The sequence below is a fragment of the Lagopus muta genome, chromosome 8 (assembly GCF_023343835.1).
Source record: "Lagopus muta isolate bLagMut1 chromosome 8, bLagMut1 primary, whole genome shotgun sequence".
NCBI classification, from domain to species: Eukaryota; Metazoa; Chordata; class Aves; order Galliformes; family Phasianidae; genus Lagopus; species Lagopus muta.
Window position 1 is genome coordinate 26,565,615 of NC_064440.1, and position 18,295 is coordinate 26,583,909.

General features: G+C 41.3%; 1 protein-coding gene across 10 annotated transcripts in view; it reads left to right on the plus strand.

Annotated features, from left to right (window-relative positions):
* Positions 1-18,295, plus strand: part of PLCL1 (phospholipase C like 1 (inactive)) — a 230,373-nt gene that overhangs the window by 96,689 nt on the left and 115,389 nt on the right. Inside the window, exon 1 of one of the 10 annotated variants that reach the window (XM_048952612.1) lies at positions 291-408. The exons of 7 other annotated variants lie outside the window; for them this stretch is intronic. The gene's annotated coding sequence lies outside the window, so the exon portion shown is untranslated. Of the gene's footprint in view, positions 1-290; positions 409-17,183; positions 17,283-18,295 lie in introns of those variants that run through there. 2 more of the 10 variants (XM_048952610.1, XM_048952603.1) reach the window with 2 other exon arrangements.

An 18,295-nucleotide genomic window follows, 5' to 3' on the forward strand; every position in this document is an offset into this window, starting at 1 on the left:
AAGTTAATTTGTGTTGTTAGTAGATAGTACAGTTTGTCTCTTTGTCCGACTTCATCTTCTTGCATCTTTGGTTGCCTCGAAAATAAACAGTTTGAAAGTAGACTTACAATGACCCTATTCAATTTTACTTGTTTATGGTAAGTTTGTCTTCCGTTCTAAAGCCACCATTGCACCATAATATGCAACTGTCTGCAGAATAATTATGACATACAGAATGGCAAAAACAAAAGCCTAGAAGTACACAAGTGTAATCAATCCATGTGTGGATTTTCTTTTTCTTTTTTTCTAGGTTTATTTTCTTTCCTCTTCTGCTTTCTCATTATGGTTTGAAGAAGATGTTAAGATGCAAGGATTTAATTTTGACAGAGCTCTACTTAATAGTTCTTTCTGAGCAGCTGCAAGGAAGCTGTAAGTAGTGTGGCCAGCACTTGTATACATTACACAAATTCAGCACCAACCATTTCTGATACTGTATGAACTCATGGGTTTTGGAACTGTCTCCTTTCCTGACATCCTTGACTTGATTTTAGACTGTATTTATCTTATTTTTTTTAATGTCTTAAGGGCTTGGAATATTCCTTCATTACAGTTTTCCCATACATCTTCTGAGTAATGCATCTCTGACACAGATTTATCTAGATTTGTTTATGGAAGCAATCAAAAAAAACATTTCTTCTTAAGAGCTGTTTCAGTCTATAGCTTAAATGTGGTATGTAGCAAGTAGGCATTACATCTAACTGTATGCAGTGGTGATGGAGGTGGAGCTTTTCTTCTGTGAATCTTCTACGTCCCTCTGGATTTTTTTTCCTTGGGAAATCCACCTCATTGTTCATTTGCAATAGCAAATAATTCCACTGCAATAGCACCCAGAGGTGCATTAATAAAACAGCAAGAACTTATTAAAAGCTGTTCACAAATTTGTAGATCTCCGGAGTAAATTCAGTGGCTAGAATAAATTCAAACTGAAATTAAAATCACAGTATTTCCATTAAGTTTATTAAGAAAATATGCTGTGGAGATGAGCAAAAAATGAATATATAAAATTTAGCCAAGATCTGAGAAATTGCTGTTATTAAAACATAAATGCTTTGCAACCTGCCTTGGTGAATAATTATTCTTTGCCAAAAAAAAAAAAAAAAAAGGTGGAGACTTCCATAAATGCTTCACAGATTGATTTTTACAAGATGTGCAACTACTGTGGTGAGAACTGACTGTATAAAATGGAAAAGAAATGAATGGAGGCTGTATCATATGGCACGTGTATTTATGAGCGTGTAGGGCTACAATGGAGGTGGCTGGCTGCTGACAGCACCCTGCTTCAGCTGAAGTCTGGTGTGTGGTACTGGGCTGAAAAGGGCTGCTACTTTTCCTTACTAAACTGTGAGTGTTTTGAGGGAGCAGATCATCAGCTGCTCATTTCTCTAGAATTGGGCTCATCGGAAGCGTGCAAGGGTCCAGCTGGTATTTGTGCCTGTGATAAAAGGCGTGAGGAACAGTGAACAACATGATGATCTTAGAGGTGCTGCAGACAGGCTGTGTAGACCTCTACATGCCCCAGAGGCAGGGAGCAGACATGGGCTGCCTTCTTCATGGGCCGAATGAGCACAGCTGCGGGCTGAGCAGCACAGAGACCCAGGCATCTCCCTGATGCCCACCTATGGTAGTAGAGCTATACTGGGTGGTGGGCACTGCAGATGGGGGCTGAGATTCACACTGAGGAGGCCTGGAAAAGCATAGCAATGAGTAAAAAGGTTGTGAAGAATTCATCTGCTTGTGCTTGGGCAGAGCTTCCTGTCAAATGCCCTCATGGAGAGGGCAAAGACGTACGAATTGTTTGACTACTGCCTTTCATTGGGTTATATCACACAGAGTCACAGATTTTTATCACTGTACAGGATTTCTGCAAGTCATTCAGTCTGGAGTGGGGATGACCTGCTGGTTGGGACAGCAAGAGCAGTGTTCCAGGTTGAGAATGCTTTCCAGCCTCCTCGCCTGGTGCTTGATCCCTGCAATGTGAGGAAGCTGTTGTGTACTTTCTTCAGGCCCCTCAGTCTGGCTGACTCTGAGTTTCCAGAAAGTCTCAGGCGAGCAGAGAAACCTGTTGTGCAGGTGGTGCATCAGAAACGAGACAGCTTTCAGAATGCAGCATGCTGACAGGAACTGCAAATGCATTTAAAGATGGAAAAATTGCAGAACATGGCAGCTTGAAACAAAAAATATGAATAAGAATTAATGAAATTTGATCACATGTGAGCAACTTATTGGTTGGAAGTAAACTAAAGCGCATGTTTAATTGAAACAGTATGCTTGGTGATAAACAATGGCAAAGGAGACATAGGTAAAAGTTAAACAAGAGTCTGTCTGTTGCTTATAGACCTGTTTTGCAAAGCTGTGGTGCCTGCTTTTAATATACCGTTTTATTTCCGTGCTTTTTCAGTGTCAGAATGATATAAACAAACTGGAAGGAATTGAGATAAGGGAGCCATAAATAATTAAAATGCTGGAGGGGAGTGTTGAAGAAAGAGGCAAGTACTGATTGAGTTTGGCAAAGTGTGGGCTAGGGAAAGGCATAAATCTTAATCCTTTGAGAGTAATAGCACAGAAGGGAGAACAGCAGTGCAATTGGGTCTGCGTGAGCAGATTTTTCTGGTGTGTCTGTAGCTGTGTGGGCCTGCATTTGCAAAGGCAGGCTTAAACAGAGCAGGCTGCAGGAGCAGGGCTTCCTCAGAACTAAAGGCTAACAAGTTACAAAGCTCATAGGAAGACCGGTTGCTGGAGTGTGAGAGGGAAATAAGTTCAATGCTGAAAAAAAACCTGCTAGAGGAAGTGTGATGAAATACCAAATATTGAGAAGAATCTTGGTTGAGGATGAGGTAGTTATGGACCATTGAACCAGGAAACATTGCTTTTTTTTGTTGTTAAACGGTGTGAAAAGTGGGCAGGGCTAGATGGAATGTACAGCATTGTGATTTCCTTACGAAACAAGCTGTGCTTACAGCGTGATGGGCTTTTCCTAAGAAAAGGGATTAACAGAAGAAGCAGACTTAGTAAAATAACACTGTGTTTTAAATCTGCTTTCTGAAATGGTTACCCTGCACTGAATCTTAATTGATTCAGTAATCATGATGCTAGAAGTCTGTGTTGCTATTGTGCTGCAAGTCTTGAGGCAGTCCATACTGCTTTCTGTGTTGCATAGTTCCTCACTGGTGAGGTTTTTACTTGCTTCCTAACTAAACAAAGATGATTCCAGCTCTGGAGCTAACAAGTTTTTCCACTGATTCCAGAGCCGTGTGTAGGCTGTGTTCCTTTCTATGTGGGTGAAGCTGGCAGCTCTGTGCAGTGTCTAGGGAATCCAGCAGGTTCTACCTGCATCCCTTTGGAGTCCCTGCAGACACTTGCTTGGGCTGCAGCAATGTGATAGCAGGGCTGATCCATTGTGCTCCCACAGCAAAGGCACCCATTGCTTCAGTGTGAGGAAGGGAAAGCAAGATCTGTTCTGTGCTCATCAGGTAGCGTGCAGTAAAACAGCACAGGTTCTATTGATACTACTCTACTCTTATTTATTGTTTGATCACAAAGAAACAAAATTGGTGCAATAATCTTTGGTCCAGTAATACTGCAGGGGGGTACCTCACCTGGAGACTTCTGTGATCCCTACACAGTTCCCTAGAAGTATGTGCTTATCTCAGAACTGGCTTGTCACCTATAGCCATGATTGAACCAGTGAGCAGCTTGTGACATGGAAAGCATGCATTCCTAGGCTACTTAATAGGAACTGTTTTTTTCTGTCCCACCAAAGGCACTGACCTTGGACTGATGCAGTGTATGAGAAAAGATCAGGACAAAGCCTGTCCACTTTTAGAGCAAACTGCATCTGTCTGGCTGCTGCAGGCCCTGCTCCGTTGGCATCAATAAAAAACATAGCGAAACAGAAGGAAAATAAGGAGCGCTTTAGAAAAACAGAAGCACTGTATGTATCTAAACACCCACATGGAGCACTTAGCTGCAGAGCCTGAGGTTCTGTACAGATCAGCTGTCAGATACACGTAGAATTAAGATTTAATATCATGTGTTTACCATTTCAACTAGAAGTAATGCAATCCACCACTTCCTGATCTTTCCTAGGCGTTTGATTGTAAGAGAGGATAGAGGTGAACTGCTGACCTTGGTCAATCATTTTTCCCTTCTGCTGGGGCTGTGAAAGAGATGCTGGTTATTCTGTTGTTGTGAGAACTTGGAGTAATCAAACTGAGGTAATATTACCACTGAAAATGCGTCCTAGGCTAACAGCTTTGTCAGGATTAATACAGGCTCTGTATGAATAGCATCTGTCCTCTACATCCATCCTCTTTTCTCCCTCTACATCCACCTTCTTGGAAAGTCTTCTCAGTGGATATCTGAACTTGAAATGCCACCTTGTCAGATCATGAAAGGATCTGTGTTGTTTAGAAGACTGTTAATGTGGGGACACTTAGACTTGTTGAAGATCCAGAGTGTGTTTGGTGGGAAATGACCACCTGGTAACCCTTGGATTTCTACCATGTGCTTGTAATGAGTACAAGTGAGTGACAGATGAAGGCATACAGAAGGACAGCTTGAGACACAGCACCTCAAGCACACGTGTGGTATTTATTGTCACCACCTAGTGATCTGTAAGAGGGACAGCTTTCAGGTTAGGTTGGATCAGGTGTTCATAGCTCTTTAACCAGTGTAACCTTTGATTGTAACAGAATGTGGGTTTACCAGTGCACAGGATTTACTGGAGCATTACTTGCTGTTTACTAAGTAGAATAGTTGGGTTTTCTGAAGGAAGTTGCTTTTTCTGACCTCCAAAGCTAATACTTTTCACTTTAACCTGAATTGTGTACACAGAGATTCAACAACTTGCAGATTAGCATTTCATTTATCTTGATAAATGATAATATCATTACTGGTCTGGATGGAGTGGCATATGCTGCTAGTAACAATGAAGGTTTTTTTTCTTTTAACTTGCTTTTAAGAGAAGTAGCATATTCATGCTATACAGGAGGTACTCCTGCTGTTTGTTCATATGTTTTCTTCACATTCCTCAAAAATGGAGCAGCTACATGACCTCGGGATGTTCTTTCACTCTGAAAGACTCTGCATAGACTTCCAAACGTGTGTTGCTATTTGGCAAGATTCAACTTGTTTAGTGGGTGTAAAAAGTTCAAGCTGATGGAACTCCTGAAAATAAGCTCAAGATCTTGAATGCTTTTGTTTACTATAACTTTCCATGTTAGGATCAGCTTTGTTCAATTTAGTTTGCTGCATATTGCCAAAGAACTGGAGTGTGTGAAATGTGTATTTGGAGAGTATATGTTCCAGAAAAGGTAGGTATTTAAATCAGTTCTGCGTATTTCAGAGACTAATGTGATTAGTGTGCTTTTTATTTAAATGCTTTCTTCTGTGGAAGCAAAATAGCACAGGAAGATAATGTTGGCAGAGACCAGAAGTGAAGAGGATTGTATCATACTATACCAAAAATCTGGATTGGCTGCCTAAACAAATATTGGCAGTGGAAAAAAAGCTTGTGCCTTTTGCAACAGATTGTGTTCCGTCCTTTTATCGGATGTGCAAGGTGACTGAGGGGGAGGAGGAAGGCATGGCTGATGTGCTCTGTTTTACAGCTGATTTTGCTGGTTCCGGATAGTGCAGGAAAAATCTTCAATGTAAAAAACGTAGGAATTTTGCCTAAAGCAGGTCCAACTGAAAGTATTCCATCTGTGTAGAGACGTAGGCACAGACATGAAATTAAGTAAGCACGAGCATAGTTTTTAAAACAGCTGGGGTGTTGTAAAACTGAAAAGACTGAAGGAGTCTTTTGGGCTGGGGACTTTTGCAAACACCTGGAGCTTCGAATGATTCCAGGGAGTTCAGGCCCAATCACTGCCCTGTACTTGTGTCAAGGGGAACCACAATCTAAATCTATTCATGTGAGGCTATGAAATCCCCAAAAGTCTGAGGAAAAGAGTCTCCAGTAGGATCAAGTTTTCATGGAATTTGCTAGATCTGAGTACGTGGTGCACTGTTCATGGTGACTGAATGCCACTAGGTGCTCTGGAGCTGCAGGAGGGAAGCACAACAATTCCAGGGCTTGCTCGATGTTAGCTCTCCCTTAGTTAAGGCTATTGGCTTTAAAAAATCACAGCAAATCTCTTGCCTGCAGTGGTAGGTTGGAGATGATAGTTTATTAGCACTTACCTTACACTTTATTAAAGGCTATTTGTTCACATTTTGAATTTGAGTAGTTACACTGCAGATAATTGTTGCTGCAATGTTTCTTACGATGTAGATTTATTCTAATTAGTAGTATCAAGACAGAGCTCATTGCCCTAAAGGTGGGAAGAGTTACCTCATTTATCTGTTGCTGTTTTGGAATTGTCAAACACAAATGATGGCAGCTGAATGTTATGATATATTTTTCTCCCCCCCCTCTTTCTGAACAAACAATTCTTTTCTAGTTTTTGTAGGAATTTACAGGGGTACACGTGGCTTCCTTCAAGTTGCTTTAAAAGGGAGAGATTACCAGAGTACTTTATATAGTCAGATCTTCTATTATAGATGCATAGTGATGGGATTTGTTTTTTTTACTGTAATGTTCGAAACATTATCGGTCTACTGGGAAATGAAGAGTGATGCATTATTAAAACTGTTACCTTCTAGGTGAACACCTAATTAGTTAACTGCAAGCCATTGTTTTTGTTGCTTATTGCTGGAAAATATAATAAGGATGTTCATTACCATTGATGAGTCTTTTAAAAAAGATTTGAGTGACTGAAACTTAAGTCTCTGGGATGGCAAGATGCTAATGAAATACAAAAATTATTATTGTTTCAAAATGAAATATGATTGTTCAGAGGCACAGGAATCCATGCTCTTTCTATTGCAATGAATATACAGGCTGAGAAAAGACAAACGTGGAGAAAGCTACCAAGAAATGAAAGAACAAAACAAATGATGAGGCCTGCGAAGGTCTTCACAGAAAGAAGGTATGACAGTGTCTTAAATCAGGCATTCAGAAACAGCAGCTTTTGGAAACACTGACTGCTTTGTGTGAGGGAGAATAAGGCCTGTGCATGTGAGAGATGGAAGGCTGGAAAATAAACAGGGAGGGCCTTTGAAAATGTTATTTTTACAGGAATGTTCTTCACTGTATTAAGGATGTGTCTGTGGATCTTTACCAGCAGTGCTCATAGCAGAAACCATGGTAAAGCAGTTAGAACTTAAGAAAGCTGAAGTCAAAATGCTGAAGCTGTTGCTCAACGACTGAAATTTAGATTACTGAAGGAGACAGAACGAAGAACATGGTGTTATTGTGAAAATGCCTTAAAAAAAGGCGTTTAAAGATCCACAGAAACTCAAAATGTTACAATCTCAGTGTGAAAGTGGGTATTCTGCGTTGTCATATTAGGCAGAGAAAATGTAAGGCTGGGTCTAAATTGAATTCAGTCTCAATGATAACATGCTAGCCAGTTTTCACTCAAGAACTAGCATTCAGTGGGTGTAAGGAAACAGATTTTTTTCTAACAGTATGACTTCGAAAAAGCATTTGACAGCTTCCATTGCGATTTTCTCTGGCACATTTCAAAGTGTTAGAGTATGCCAACACAAGTAATTAACAACACAGGTTTTTAAATCAGGTTACAACTTTCACATTTAAATCATTCTCTACAATTTCTGTTTACTTTAAAATAAGAACTGATCCTTTTACTTCACACTGCCCTTGACACTATTGTAGAAAATCCTAGCTGGTTGCGGTGCATTGGTCACAGACCTTACAAATGGTACCTGAAGATGCATTTTGCTGGTGGCGTGGTTCTCTCACATTGCAGCTGTGAAAACAGAAAATGTGCTGTCCAGAAGATGGTGGGAGTGGACAAGAGCGATAGGTCCCAGCTGGAGCCTTGCTACAGAAGCTGCGTGGGGCTGAAGCAGCGTCCACATTCCCATCTCTGCTGATGGCTCTGTGCCTGCTGTAGGTTAAAAAGCATGAGAAAGGACAAGTTTCCATTTTCTTACAGTTGGGTGATTCTGTAAACTAAAGACTGTCTTCATGTTATGTTTGGTAGCCATTGATAGGCGCTCCTCCATGAATCTGCCTGATGGCTTCTGAACCATTTATTTAGGGATCTGAGACAACCAAGGTAGTTTTGCTTACCAGAAGATGGGCAACCAAGTCTGTTGCTTTTCAAGTGACCTGTAGGAGAAAGGAGATATTAATGAGAAATAATCTCACAGGTGAGCAACAACCTGTGATGCTGTTTTCATTCTTGGGTATGAACAAGTGAAAGGCCAAAATCTGCCAAAAAAAGTGTTTGCTTAAATCTATTAAATCCATCAGACATGAGACCTCGGAAATGAAGGGTAGTAGTGAATTGGCTTACTTCTTTCCTTTGGGAAAGAGAAAGTCTTCAGGATGTCTGGGCTAAAGGTGGACTGTTGTCGTATTGATGACTGTTCTTCACATTTCCAAGGGTGATTCTGCTCTTTAAGACAGAGGTTCCTGCATCAGATTTTAGGGGGGGAAAAAAGCCATTTATTCCCAAAAAGGCAACCCAGCAAAGGTGGGATGATTTGGTTCTTGAGGGCTTCTGCTAGAAGGTGGGAGTGCTTTCTTTTAGCTTTCCCAAACTTGTTCTCAAAGGACATAAACTCTGTTTTTCAGAAAGTTAAGGAAAAATTAGAACCATTGTACAGTGAATGAATTTCATTCTAGAATACAGAGGTACTTTGCTGCCTGTAGCACAGCTTATTCAAGAAGTATTAGATGTTTATAACAGTCTCACTATTAGCATTTTTCCTCGCAAATACCCAGTTTCACAATCTGATTACTGAAAAGAGTTTTTCTACACATCTTCATATAGTTTTAAACACCTAAACAACTACATCAAGAAGTTTTTGTGGAAGACCATAAAAGCTAAGCTGTTGCTGTTGTTGCCTGGTGAATCTACTATGGGGTAAGTCCTCCTGTGGTCACCATGCCTTACAGCCCAGGAAGCCTGTGGCATGTGCTGCACAGCACTGTCTGTTACTGGCCTGGACCAGTAACGAGTCCAGGTAGGCATCGCTGCACGTCTGTCTGGCTGAACTGCCTTCCCTGGATTTGGTGGAATTATCAAGCCTTCCTTTCCTTAATGCCCTGCTCTTTTCAGTGAGCCCTCACTGGTGGGGGCCGGGGGGAAAGAGGGGAGGTGAGGACTAAAAGGGCCAACTAGGTTTCATTAATGGCTGGATTAAAAAGCAAATTGATACATACAATTGCAAGGCTGATGTGATGATAACGTATGCTACTAAATTTATTTGATAAATACAGTTGGAAGGATTTATCTAGTTATGCTTCCCAAGTAGTTATTTATGGCATACTGCATAGTGCTATAATAAAGGCAAAGCTCACTCTTTGTTCCTCTGCTTAATTGAAGTGACCAGACTGTGAGAGGTTATCAAAGCTATGAGTGCAGAGAAGTATCTACTGGCGCTGTCTTCATAAATCCTGCAGCAGAGAGCTCTGGAGAGCAAGGTCTCTAGAGAAACATTCCAGAGTGATCTTCTCCTATTTCTGTCCTAAACCACATCATCTTCTTTCACCTCCTTCTGACAGTTGTCTTATCTTCCTCCAAAGAAAGGGCTCTGACTGCATCTCATCAGCTGTTCATGGCCTTTCTGAGGGGCATGGAACAGAGCCCTAGATACCATGAGAACCAACCCAAAGTGGCAGCATGAACTCAGTGCTGCACTATATGGACTTTCTAGCATGCAGCAGTGTTGCAGCACTGTCCCCTGTAGACTTGTTTTCTAAGTGCCTCTAAACTCACAAACAAAGCACGGGTTAAGGTTTTGATTCTTGCTGAGGTTCTCCAACCGTGTAAAAGTAAGTTTTTGGCTATTCCTGCTCAAGAGCTTTCTTTACACTGTAGACATCTATTATGAGAAACAAAGGGGAAAAAAATGCTTACCTGACTTATGGTTTTCTGAACAGTGAATTGAAATGCTCTTATGGGCAAGTGATAGGGAAAGATTCTGGAGAGGGAAATCCAGGTAAACACATGGGTCCCAAAAGCACTGCTCTATCATGTTGGCAGTGACTTGAGTGGTACGGTAGATACCACAACCATAGACTCATACTGTGCAGTTTCTGTCTTAAAAGAAGGAAGAAAAAAAAAGAGAGGAAAGAAAAAAAAAAAAAAAGATGCTGTCATTGTGCCATAAATAACTTCTGTATCTTTTCTTGGGTTTTCATATTTGCTGTTAAGATTTTATATTCATATTGATAGCATTTAAAGATGCATTTGAAATGAAGCCTATGTACGTTTTGTGACTTTGTGATTCGTGCTCCTTGTCTGTTTTCTCCTACTAAGTTTGATTCATGCAGGAAGCTTCAATACTTGATTTAGATCCTATATAGTTTAAGTTAGAGAAAAAGAACAAGTATTACTTAAATTAACTTTTAAAGGCTCTTAAGACCTCTTCTTCAAGACTAATACGTTACAAATAGAATGCCTCCATTGAAGAAAAAAAAAACAACAGTTTCTTTTAGCTAAAAAACCAAACCATTAATTTTTTGTCGCTTTGCTTTAACCCTGCTGATTTTACTTGTGAATTCCCTGAATAATTATTTACCAAGTCAATGCATAATATTTCACTTCAGCAGCATTCTTGAAGAATGTGATTCTTGTTTAAAGCATATTTTATTCTGACAGATAGATTTAGAGATATTTGTCTGAAAATATTGGCATATATAAGTGAAATGGCTTTTGTTAGCATTGGGGTTTTTTTGCTCCAGTGAGTGTTACTTGTTCTGTTGCTAATTGCTCATTGTTAATAAAAACACATGCTCTGGTCTATCATAAAGCACAGAACGTTTGCAGGGTGTGTTAGTTTGAGACAGTTCCTCTGGCAATAGGACTTTTCCTCATCCTCACTCTGCCATATCTTGGCAGGCTGTGTTGAAAGGTCTGTGCAAGGCTCTCCCCATCCATGCAGCCTTTTCTTTTTTTCCCCCCCTTTTCCTCCAGTGAAGATTGCCCTGTCCCTGCTGGTGTGCTAACAGCTAATGACAAGCTCTGAAGCTGACAGGCAACGTGATTCCCAGACTGCAGTGCCAGCTGCTTTGGAGCTGGGAAGAGATCCAACTGCTAAGGGCAGCCTGTTTTGCAATGGCAGCAATAGCATCTGGTTGTTTGAAAGTCTGTATGTGGTGGAAGCTTTTCTCTGTTTATCAGTTTAGTTTTAGATGGCTAGAGGTAAGAAAGTCAACTCCAATTCTCATTCTCTCTTGCTTTTCAGCAGTTGTTTGAATGTGGCAGGTTATCTTAAGATAACTGTAAATGAATAAAACTGAGTTCTGCATACTTCAGTTTATGATTCTGAGCACTGTAGAACTTATTATACGGATTGTGTATCCAAACATACAGCGCTCTGCAGTTGGACTGGCTCTCTAGTTCCTCTCATGTACGTATGGAGCTTGGACCTGGAGCAATGGCATCTGAAGTAAGAGGATGGCAGGCCTGACATGTAGTGCTCATCTGCAGGTGACAATGGTGATGAGAGGTTAATAAATTCATTGAGGTTGTTCGCACTTCTTGAAATTTTTCAAGAATGATACAGGTTGGGCTTCTAGTTTGTTGATAATTTGTTCAGTAAGATACTGCAGAATAACAAGTAAGTGACCCTCCTGATTGAGAAAGATGCAAGGGGAGGGTTATACATAACCATTTTCTGTCATTATCACTTACTGGTATAGTCTGGCTTGATTTTCCCATTGTCAATATATTGACTGGTTAGTTAGAATCCAGCTAGATGCTTCGATCTTAATCCTGCTGCTTTTATTAAGAAATACAGTCTTCTTTACTTTCTTTGAAATGTTTCAGAGCTGTGGACATGCGCTCTGCTTTGCAAAGAAGGAAAGCTGAGCAGAATAAGGAGAGCTGACTTGTTTGTTGGAAAGTAGAGGCAGAAGTGAAGTTTCTTGACAAGCTGCAGTTCAGTGTTCTGGCTGTTAGGCTCTGTGACCTCTCATAAAAGAGGCTTGCCAAGATGATGGAGGCAGCCTGGGAAATCAGAGCTGCAAATGTCATAATTAAAACAGTTTGCCACTCTTCCCAAGCCCCTGAAGAGAGAATCCCATCTGGTGTGTTGTGAGATGGAGGAGAGCCCTTGCTCGAGAAACAGCTCTTTTCCTGTCAGCAAAATTTCTGTAATAGATTTTGTTTACTACGGAAACACTTGGATTTCAGGGAGCCACCAAATGAATTATAGCAAGAGCACTGTGTGTGCCTTTTGTAGAAGACTAATTTTCAGGCATCTGGAAGCGATCCATCTACTGAGGTCTTTATTTCTAGAGTAAAACTCATTGAGTAGAGTTGGCAGGTGGCAAGGTGATGCTAAGTTGTGCTTTGTCACCTTGTGGTGACTTGTGCAATGCATGTCACAGCATCCTGCAATAGTGAAGAGCCTGGAAGGACGTGCTGTGTATCACTGCTTTGTCTTATGTGCTGTGAACTGAACGTGACTTCAGCTTGGGTAGTACAAAAGCTTCTCTAAAAATGGGCTCAATTTTTCTCTGGGGGGAGGAACAGTGGTGAGGAGCAGCAATATACACTTCTAATGACTGCAGAATGGCAATGAGGAAAGCAGAGGTAACAGGTATCCATATGGAGATTTTGGAATTCCAACTGGTTGAGTTTTTAGGACTTGTATACCCCTGAAATTGTCACCTCCTCTGGCTTTCATATTTTTCTAAGAGATGACATCACTTTGTAATGCATCTTGCTGCCAAGTGAAACAGTTCAGACTAATGAAATGATTGCATAATGCTATTGAGAATGTGCTGTAAAATACTTGGAAGACGTGCCAGTAATGAGCAGTGTATTGTGACTAACTCCTGTAGCAGTGCACTGGTCATTTAAGGAAAAGAAAATAAGACCAAACAAAAAAAAAGGAACAAACAAGAAAACAAAAACAACCATTAAAAAAAAGAAAAAAAACACAAACAGAAATACCCAGCACTGTACAACTTGCCTTTGAATTATTAAAAAAAAACAAAAACAAAAAAAAAAACACAAAGTAATCTGGAATCCAAACAACTAAAAGATTAAGGGGCTTAGATAGCTGTGAAACACAGACCCTTTGGGAGCATAAGGAATTGGAAAAGTGGTGTTTGTAGCTCCCTCAAGAAGGGAGTATACATGATGAGGCTTAAACATATTATTTCTTAAAAACAAATGTGCTTGCCATGGGTTTGGTTTTATGTGCAGAGGAGGTTGTGTCTTCCTCATCTTCAACTCGCCCTTAAACAAAGCACTGAACTCGTTCATGGGCTTGGCTTTTTACAAGGACCTGGGTACTTCAGGAAAATGTACCTGTATGTCAGCTTGTGTTTGTGTGGCACCGAGTGCTTCTGGAGCAAAGAAATGGGCAGAACTTGGAAGTAAGCGATGGCTGGGGAAGGGTGGGCATTGCAGTGCTGTGTGCTTGGGCTGACTTTGTGAACAGACACAAATAGTGCCTCAGGCCTCATTTGGCAGAGCAGGGTGTATCCATTAGCAGAGGTGTGGGAAGGAGACCTCCCAGTGTTTAAATGGACCAGGGACAAGCAGGTCTTTGTTAATGGGCTTCATCTGCTCTGTCTGCTTGGTGCCAGACAGTGGCTGCATTTGCAGCTGTACTTGCAGGCAGCTTCTGGTTCCCTGTGCTGGAGGAACAAAGCTGCTGCCTGTTCCTCAGCGATGAGGAAAAGGAAAAAGAGCACAGGGCAAGAGGTGGCTGGGAGGCAGGAGAGTGGGGGAAGACTTACGCTTGCAAAAACAATTAAAAAAAATCCACCACTCACTGACTTACGCTACCTTTGCATGTGTATGTTGCGTACGGCTGCCCACTTGGTGTGACATTTAACGTTGGTACAAGCATTTACAACTACCATTGGATTCAAAGAATTCTGAGATTGCCTGAGTTGGGTTTATCCTTCAGGGGCAAAGGTGTGGAAGGTTTACTGAGCATCAGAAGGGACTAGCTAGTCATTAGGTTGTAGTAGTTATGCTGGCTTTGCTGAAATAATGCCCTTCCAAGTACCTGCTCGGAGCAGGCATAAATTACTGGACTGAATCTTATGATTCAGATCAGTGTGGATTGGAAGAAGTTAATATTCCGGGAAAAGATGGAACAGCTGTATTAGTATGGAAATTGCTACATTTTATGTTGTCCACTATATCCTATAACATCAGGCAATAAATGCAGTTATCATAAATTCTTAAAAGGAAATGACAGTAGCAGATGTTGTGAGTTAGCTCTGGGAAAGCTATATGATTGAGGGCTATGTGAGAGCAAAAGGGTTGAGCTATGTAGGATGTGATTCATCTCAACAGTGATGTTGCATTTCTTCATCCCGTTTTGGTGTGATTAGTGCAAAGAAATAGTAGCCAAGAAACATATAGCATGACTGTAAATTACATGTGTGGGGAATTATAGCTGGAGTAACGCTGCATAGCTCCGTTGATTTTTACTGGGGATGTACAAGTTGTCTGCACTCAAGTACTTGGCCAGCGATCTTAGAAACAAAATGGTGTCTAACAAAAAGTGTCTAACTGATGGCAGTTTTGTGGAGTGAGTACATGTTCCGTGCTAATCTTGGTCTCAAAAGGTGCTACCAGATGATGGTGGAAAACAGTGCAGCTATTAGGTGAAATAATCCAGCGACTGGGTTGAGAATCTATTTTGTTTGAAATTACGTTACTGTTTACTTGAACTGATAAATGAATCTTGGCAGGTGGAAGTGTTCTGGGCTGATCTCAGATGCATGCAAATGGCTCCTGTTTTCAGCAGAGCCAGGCCAGCTAGAAGAGAGTGGAGCGGAGCTCCTGTGACCACCACAAACTTTTGCTGGCAGTGAACAATATTTCATGACCCTGTTAATCAGGAAGAATAAGAATGTGACATAAATACCATATTGATGCTCAGAATGTGACACAATTAGTTCTGAAGTTGTGTAAATATTTTGTTACACTACACCTGTAACTGCTCTTTGCAGTGGTCACAATAAATCTAATGGGTGTTTACTTTTTTCTCTTCCTCTCCTCTCCGTGAGCACTTCAACCCCTGAGCTAAGTAATGTTCCTTTTGAATACATGAACAATAAAACTGGTCCTCATCAGGAGGGTTTGTGAGCACACTGAGAACTGACTTTGTCTGGAAAAAAAAAAAAGCCAAATGCAATGAAAAGTAGTAAAAGTTAGCATAACTGCCTCAAAGTGTGGCTGTTATCATGATTTAATCTTACAGAAGAAGTTTAGAAAAAACTCTATCCATACCAGAAATGTCCCTTGTGGGGAGAAGAAAAAATAAAAAAAAAAAGAAAAAAACCTTTTGCCAACATTGTTTGTGCTGGTTTTTACACAGTTGAAGCTATTTGGGAGGAAAGCCGTGGGCTGCTTGAGCAGTCACTGCAGCAATGCAGCTTCCCTCTAGTGAAACACCTGCAGAAGCCGTGGCTCAGGTGGGCAGGTGGGAGCAGAGCATTGCCTTCCCACAGGGTGCCTGTGGGATGGCAGCATCCTGCACTGCTGGGGGGCATGGAGCACGGGCTCCATTTGTGCATTCCCACCTACTTGTCTGTGGGGCACAGCTTGGCATGGGCACCTTTCAGAAACGTGAGAAATAATTGCATTATGCAGCTGATTCTCAGAAATGCAAGTTAAACCATAACTGCACAGAGCAAGATGAGAACAGGACAAAATGAAAGGGGAGGTGCTTGGAACAAACCGAGTGTCAGAGAGCCATAAAACACACCTCTGCAGCCGTGAGGCAGGTCCTTGGCTCAGAGAGGGGGAGAGGAAGTCTGGAGAAGATCAGACAGCGACAAACAGTCCTGGTTTATGAAGGACGGATTTTGGCAGGCAGACTTCATCAAAACTTCAAGTAACACAAATAGGGAATGAAGTGTGTGCTCTCAGATGAAACTGTGTTCTAATAAAGGGACAACTGGCAGTTTTGGGGTTGGCTTATGTTTGGGTAGGAATGGGGCTGAGTGGCAGCTCGGGGAGGAGTGGGGAAGAGAGATGTGCAGGATTGGGAAAAGCACCCAGCAATGACCTGGCAGGCTTAGAGACTCCAGCTGAAGAGCTTGTGTCCTGTGCCAGGTAGCCTGAGGGCAGTTTTGTTCAATGCCAGGTGCTGGTTAACATTGTTACTCTATGAAAGAGAATGTTAATTGCAGAGGTGGCTAAATACAGCTGTGGGGCTTATTTCCTCACACTGCTTGGCAAGCCAAAGGAGTAATGTAAATCAGAGAAAGTTTCTAGAGAGCTTAACCAGAAACTCAAGGAATGAGATTCATAATGGAAAAATACAAGCTGGCACATTTGGTGGGAAATAATTCAAAACATGGATGTTCCATGACAGGAGAAGACAGTTGGAAAGCAGTAGTGCTGGGAAGGACCTGCAGTTGGTAATAGGAAGGAAATTAGCTGGATTTTGGTGTATGACAGGTAAGAAAAGCAAAAGACAACATACAGGACTCTGAATGATTTTGCTACAGTCCACATTGTTTTCCAAAGGTTAGCATGGAACTATGATTTTGAAATCAGGTTGGGCAACCTGATGGAGCTGTGCATGTCCCTGTGCGCTGCAGGGGACTTGGACCAGATGGCCATTAAAGAAGCCTCAGAATTGGAAGGGACCAATGATTCCATGGTAACTGAGAGTTATCAAGTGAGACCTGACAAGTTTGGAAGGGAAATCCATTCTTTTGTTTTATACTGTTTTAAGGTACAAATATTTCTGAGATAATCCTGAATAAGGCATTTTTTTTTAACTCAGTAATTATTATAAAGAATTTATGAAAATTGATGCGATTTTTTGCATTTTTCAATATATGTTTTAATCAGTAGTAATGTTGGTAGAAACATTTCCACCTGGTCTATTAAAAATAGTGATTTAGGAAAAAAAAAATGGAGACTCCCAAGATGTAAAGTTGGCGAGAACTTGAGGAATGGAAGTGTAAGCGTATGCCCTAAAACTGGGCTAATTGTGATGGAGGTGAACTGCTAGGTCAGGGTTTGAAGTGGTGATTGAGCATCTGGTGAAGAGGTGTGGCTGGCCCAGGGAGCACAGGCAAATTGTTTGCACCTGTGCTCCCAGCTAACCAGAAGGAGCAGACGCCACAGCCTGGGCTCATATAAAGGTGAGCTGCTGGTGGGGGAGCATCTCTTGGACCTGGGCTCCTTCTGGGGAGGAGTGCTGTGCAGCCAGTGAGCCCTTTCACCTGCCAGGTGAGTTTGATTCTTCTTTCTGCACAGGACTGTTAATCTGCCTGTGAATGCTCTCCCAGGTATCTCCAAGAACCTGTCTGAAGCAGTTTTGTTCCTTTATAAGCAGTATGTGAAGTAACTGAAAGTATGTAGATAGGAAGGCAGTGCTGTAGTACTATAGTTGGCTTATGCCAGTCAGACCTTAACCTGTGTGTGGAAGCAGGAATTTCACAGGAACTTCAGGGCCAAGTCTTTGAAATTCAGATGCTGACTGCAAATTATGTAAAAATCAGTACTTTGTAAATTTCTTTCTTTATAAAGATATTATTTACTTAGAAGAAACGTCAGGTCTGTCTGCAGCATGCCTCTGTCCTTTAGGAAAGGTGCTATGTTAAATATAACAACCAGCAGATACTATCTATTTCATATCCCAGCTGTATGCTGTTTGGTTAGGAAAAAAGGAAAAGGCATTAGAATAAAAGCATGAAGTAGTTAAAAACGTCAGAAGCTTCTGCTTGAAAGAGTGTTGTCACTTTAGAGCTGTAGCAATTCTAATTAGTAGACTTGTCCTTCATAGAGAAGAATGTATCCATAGGGTATGGCTGCAACCCAGCTGTAACTGCAAATATTCAGCAGTCACAACTGTTGCTATTGAGAAGCAGAGAATGCATTCACTGTTCAAGAAAGGGATATTTCAGTGATCCTAGGCTCTAATGAGTGCCTATCCACACAATTAATTTTACTACCAGCGATAAGCAATCCACAGATAAGCTTTTCATAGCAATGGGCACTTGAACCAGTAGTCAGAAGCCAGCGCGACCAGAGAAATGCTCTGCTGCAGTGGAACCCCCAACCCTAGTCAAGTCTACTTAGCAGGTCGTGTCATCATAAAACAACAAATATCTGCACTTCATTCATAATTTTGATAGTTGCTGAGGGGAATTCGCAATCTAATGTATTTCTTTCCCAGAATGTGTTATCATTTGAAGTCAGTAGTGATGAAGGCTTCTGCTTAGTAACCCAAAGCCAAATAT